Genomic DNA, 6,060 nt, shown 5'->3' on the forward strand with positions numbered 1-6,060 from the left:
AGGAACTGTGGGTGTTAGTTCCCAGGCCTGCGCTTTTTCCCTCTTGGTTTTTTTTCTTGGGGCAATGTTGATCTTTAAATAAACCTTGAGAAAATTGGGGCATCGTGGCTTCAGTTGGGTTCTCTGAAGCAGACAGTGGTCTCTTCAGAATGAAACAAAAGTCTATATTAAGGTTGCACACCCATTACAGTATTTGGTGGGCTGATTGTTAGCTATAGTGTATACTAATTTTTGCTCTGATTCTTTGCCCTTTCAAACTCTATCCCCAAATTATAAGTTTCTCTGTTCATAACCATTGTAGACATTGCAGCAATAGGAATTCTGGGGACATTCTAGGACAATATTTTAAGGCAGTGTTTCCCAACCCTGGCAACTTCCAAATGAGTGGACTTCAATTCCCAGAATCCTCATCAAGGCCATGCTGGCTGTGGAATTCTGGGATTTAAAGTACACGCACCTGGAAATGACCAAAGTTGGGAAACACTGTTTTAAGGTACCAGGTAGAATCCATTTGATACCACCCTCCCTCCAAGGAACTCAGAGTGAGAGATATAGATATAGATACTGTGGATAGATAATCTGCCACATACTATATATCCTCATAAAAACCTCTGTGAAGCAGGTTAGGCTGAGCTGCAGACAGCTTCAAAGTCTTCCAGAAAGTTTCATTACTAAACCTGGATCTGTACTTATTTATAAAGTCTGTTCCATTGTATAGGGATATAAATGATTTTCACCCCTGGGCCAGCATTTTGCCCTTGTTCTGACTGCCAACTACAATTTTAGGTCTAGCTCTAAATAAGGGAAGGAAAGAAGGAAGATCTGGAGACCTAAATTGTACCCATTTCTAATATCAACGTTTCTAAACAGTGCAAGCTAAGCTACCTGCTTCTCCTTTGGCTGACCTCCTGGATAGCAGCCACTGAAGTTGTAGAATACAGTAATCAATGACAACATAGTGAATGGAACAGCGATGGAGGGGGTGTGTGCAGTGATATATGAGAGAGTTGTGCAGAAATTCTTGTTACTGGGGTGTGTGTGTTGTTGGCTGGTGCAACTGAGGGCTGGGTACCAAAAAGGTGAACACTAGGAAAGACACCAGGATGCTCATAGCTAATAAAGATTTATTAAAATGGTCCCTGTACTTACCGTGTTGGAGAATCACCCCCTCAGAGCATCACGCTGCGCCCAGATTGTGGCAAGGTAGGTAGTCCATGGACGTGATTCACAAGAGGGTTGCTCCTACTGCTCCTTTTAGATTTTTTCCCCTTTTCTTTTAGACTTCTGTGTTTTATATATATAAAACAATATTTCTGTTCTCCCCCCACACCCCCAGAGTTGCTTAGTTTACACATCAGCAAAGGAGCTTATATATTAATGGCGATTAGCTACATTGCCAAGTGTCTGACAGGTATAGGGTAACTAGCTAAGACAAAAGGGGGAAATAATCTCTAATCTGAGTTTAGAGCAGAAAGTTTGTTACCTCACAGCTCGTGATGTTAATAGGAAGAGCTAGCTTGTCTAAGCAGCCTCTCTTCCAGGTGTTAATTAAAAAATGGTCAATCCCAGGACAGTGTGTGTGTCTCTCCCCCCCTCTGTCATCTAGCTGTCTATTATATATCTTCTTTTTAAAAATGAACAATACATTTGTGAAGAGTATTCTAGTTCTTATATGTGATATATCGATATTTATAAGATATGAATTTGCAGGTATGAGTGACATATCACTGTCCAGACAATATTTGTTTTAAAAAAGTATGAGCTGGTGAAATGTAGTGTATGGGGTTATTATCAATGATGGATTAAGCATGCCTGTGATCTAGCATTGTTGCTTGATTATTTTGGCCTGATTAGGTAGGTAGATAGATAGTAATTCTTGCAGACTCCCTGGAGTTAGTTCTTCTTGCTGTTTCAGTAAAGCGAGGAGGAGAAAAACGTTCATTTGAATCATTTCATGATTATTCATTTGCTAATCTTTTATTAGTAGTAACAGATACAGTAAAAACTACTAGGAAATGGCTGGTTTCCAGTACTGGTTGCTCATCCTGCTGGCAGTTAGATGGAACTGCATTGCTGCACAACAGCAGCTAACCCAGCTTGTGAACACCTTCAACTTTTGGGGGGAAACATAAACACTGCTCTAGGAAGCATATTGGGATAAGAGGATTGTGTAAGATCACTTGCACACACCCACTTTGGGTACTTCCTAACTGGATGATGGTCCTCCCTGGAACTACAAAGAGCTCTGAATAAGCAGACTGAGGTTTCCTCTAGCCTAGGGGTCCCCAAACTCTTCAGCTCATTGATCCCTTCATGAAGTTTCAGGTTGTTCATCAACTTCCATTTATTATATGAAAATAATTTAATAGCTACTTTAATAATACAGGTAATCCTCACTTAACAACCATTCATTTAGTGATGGTTCAGACTTACGATGGTGCTGAAAAAACTGACTTAACAACCAGTTCTCACACTTATGACCATTGCAGCATCCCTGTGGTCATGTGATCATGATTTGGTGCTTGGCAACCAGTTCGCATTTATGACTGTCAAAGCGTCCTGTGGTCACAATTGCCATTTTTGACCTTCCTGGATGGCTTTTGGAAAGCAAGATCAATGGGGAACCATGTGATTCACTTAACAACCACATGGTTCGCTTAATGTCCATGGTGATTTGCTTAACAACTGCCACACAAAAAGGTTGTAAAATCAGGTCAGATTTGCTTAATGACCACTTTGCTTAGCAACTGAAATTCCGGTCTCAATTCCGGTCATTAAGCAAGGACTATCTGTACTATGAATAATTAGAATAACAATAATGGATTGTCCCATCAACCCTTGGAGATCAATACTGACCACTTTGGAGAACCATGCTGTAGCCAATCATTATGGGGAAGCATTACAACTGGTATGCAGACAGCTCCATGCTGGTTTTCACAGCAAGAAGTTTGCCACAAATTCCTCCCCTCTTTCCCTTTTAATGAAGCCTGATACAGGGTCACTGCAGCACTACAAGGCTTAGCAGTTGCAGGAAGGAAAACTGCAGATAGTGGTAGGAGTTCCAGCCAAAGGTAGAATAGCCTCCAGCATCCCAATTTGTAAGAGAATTTTGCAATTTTTGCTGACAACGTGGATTTGCAAGGCAGCCAAAGATTCATGCAGAAATGTCTTATTTCAATCAGGAGGCAAGAACTGGTTCCTCTAGCCCAGTTGCATTTTGCAGGCATGCTGGTAATGTTAATCAGTCACCGCACTGTGAGGGGGGGTTGCTGTGGTTTGCAAAAATGTTTTGCAGCTGGAGCAGATGATGGATGTGTGGGCAGGGCTCTAACAGCCAGCAAATGATGCTGAAACTAACCATGACATAGGACATTTCAACCCAAGATTTAACTGAACTGCAAAACAGGCAGCTGCAGAGGGGTATCCCAGGCAGGAAAAATAACAATCTTTTCCATACATAGGTGTCATTCCTAACCAACATGTCACCCAAATTATGAAATGCGCTTTCTGATGTCACACGCAAGCACCACCCTTTTGTACTTCCATCATGTCCTGCAGACATAAAAGTTTGCATTGCGACGTGTTTCATCACAAGCCCCCCACTCCCCCATGGATGCCTATGCTTCCATAGGATGGCCTTGCCTTCTTGAATCTCCCATCCTTATTTTAGCTGAGGCTTGCTCCAGTCCAGTGCTTTTCAGAGGAATGGGAGAGCTGCTCCATCTTCCCCAGCCAGCACAGTTCATGCTCAAAAATTCCTTTGTTGATTTTTCAGTTGTGCTGTCTAGACTGCCACGGCCCATCACAGATATTCTGCATTATGTTGCGTCTATTATTCCATTTGTGATTTCACTGATGTGCTTCCATATGAGGCATGTATTGGGCCATGTTCCTTGCTCACAAGAGCATATGCTCTTGTTTACTTGAAAAGCCTCCCACTGCTTCCTATTTTTGCAAAAAGAAAAAGAAAAAAAAAGAAAAACGTGAATAAGAAGTCTTTCTTGAATGATAGGGCTAAGGATCTTGTATCTGGAAATACCCGAAGTATGTTTTGCTGCTGGGTGAGCAGATTTATTTCTGCCAAATACAGTGTATTTGCATGTTCTAGCTGGATATGATAGTTTCAATCTGTCTCATACAAAGATAAGCAATTAGCAGCTTGTTTCTGCATGGGAGAGCCCATTTGGAAATGCCACCAGTTGCTCTCCTCCAGAGAAGTCCCTCTCTGTCTAGTCTACTCAGGAGGAGGTAAAGTGGCAACTTCTTTTCTTGTTTTTTTCAGAAGTTTGACCAACTTGGAAGGGGGGAGTTTTAAAGGTTACATTCCTTTCAAAAATGAGAGACACTGATTCAATAAGAATTCAAGTTTTTATTACGTATATTTATGTATTTGTTGCTTAGAGTTAAATCCCACCTTTGTTAAGGTGCTCAAGCAGCAGACTTAACACTCCTCCTTGGTTAAAGAATTAGAAAGGAGTTGGGAAAAAAACCCCAAAAACGAAAGGAAAAAGGGGAAAAGAAAAATAATTGAACAACCACTTCTGAAGAGGCTGGATGCAGTCAAGCTTTTCCAAATATACACACACAGAGAGCCACCCTAGCTTAAATCATTTTTTATAAAGTGAAATCAAAATTCTAATCGGCAACTATCTTGCACTAATGCTTGGATTGCTAGATATTTCCTGGATCTCCAAAAAAATGTCTGCGGTAGAACTTCTACTGAGTTGGCTCTGAGCCAGCCCCAAGAAGAGATGTGCCGACCCCCCACGTGAAGGACACCGACATAAACTATCCCCTCCTGTTTTTAAGAGTTCACCAGAGAGGGTTGCCCAGAGTTGGATTTTCCCAGATTTTGGTTGTTTCTGCCCACTACCTGGATTGATAAATTAGGTTGGACTGATTTGGATCAGATTTAGGACTTCCTTTAACTCTTTCAAGTCTGAACCCTTTGGGAAAGGATTTTTCCCCATTCACTACATCAGCCAGTCATGGTTTTTTTTAAATCAAACCATAGGGAAAACAAGCAACTTCCTCACAACTGTGGCTACAAATAACTAGATTAAGAGATAATTCAATATGTTGGTGTATGAAGAAAAGTGTTAACGGTTGGATTTCTGCATATTGTGCAGCCAAAAAGCACAGAGCTGTTGTATGGAGAGGGAAATACATGCCACTTGCTACAGTTCTATGGTCTCATTCACCTAATATATTTTGTTGTAATGTAGTTTGTTTGGATTTTGATTATGATTTATGGCTTAGAGTTGCCACTTTCTCAAACTTGGGCTCCCTCTAGTTCAGAGTTTTCCAAGTTGGCAACTTCCTTATATTTGTACTTCAGTTCCAAGTACTTTCCAGCCAGCACAGCCATTGCTGAGAATTTTGGCAGTTTAGGCCATAATGGCTGTTGTAAGCTTGTGTAAGCACGGGCACATTCAAGCATTCACACAATGACAGTTGAGAGGCCAAGCTCCTTTTACTGTTTTAATGAAGCAAAATGACCAGCACAAGAGTAAAGCTGCGAATGGAGAATTCCTGCTCAAACCTACATTTAAAACTACATTCACTATTACTTTTCCCCCTCTTCCCACTAAAGTATGTCACCCCCCTTCCCAATCCAGGTGGCATCTCTGGTATATCTCCGTTCTCTGGCCTTGATGTGTTAACGCCATAAATCCCTAACCATAACAACACAATTCACACTCCATCCCAACTCCCCCTCCCATCTGGTGACACGGAGTCTGTTACCAGTGATAGGAGACCAAAGGAAGATGCTCCAGTAAGGGGTTCTGTGAACCTCTTGATCAGAGGGATCTGACAGCTAGAGAGTTCATGAAATTGACGTATTTGGAGGGTACCCAAGCTGGAGGTGGCTGACAGAGTGTTGCGCAAGCTCAGCCAATTATGGGGTATCCAATATGTCATGTTAAATAAATTATGATTTACTTGAAATGTGATCCCAGTCAGTTTCAGGTTAGCAATTCTGTATACACTATATTAGAAGAGTATCAGCCTCTGTCCACTCCCCAGTCGGCCACAGCGATAAGGGAAAAGTCAGAAATG

Source organism: Candoia aspera, chromosome 4 (assembly GCF_035149785.1).
Source record: "Candoia aspera isolate rCanAsp1 chromosome 4, rCanAsp1.hap2, whole genome shotgun sequence".
NCBI classification, from domain to species: Eukaryota; Metazoa; Chordata; class Lepidosauria; order Squamata; family Boidae; genus Candoia; species Candoia aspera.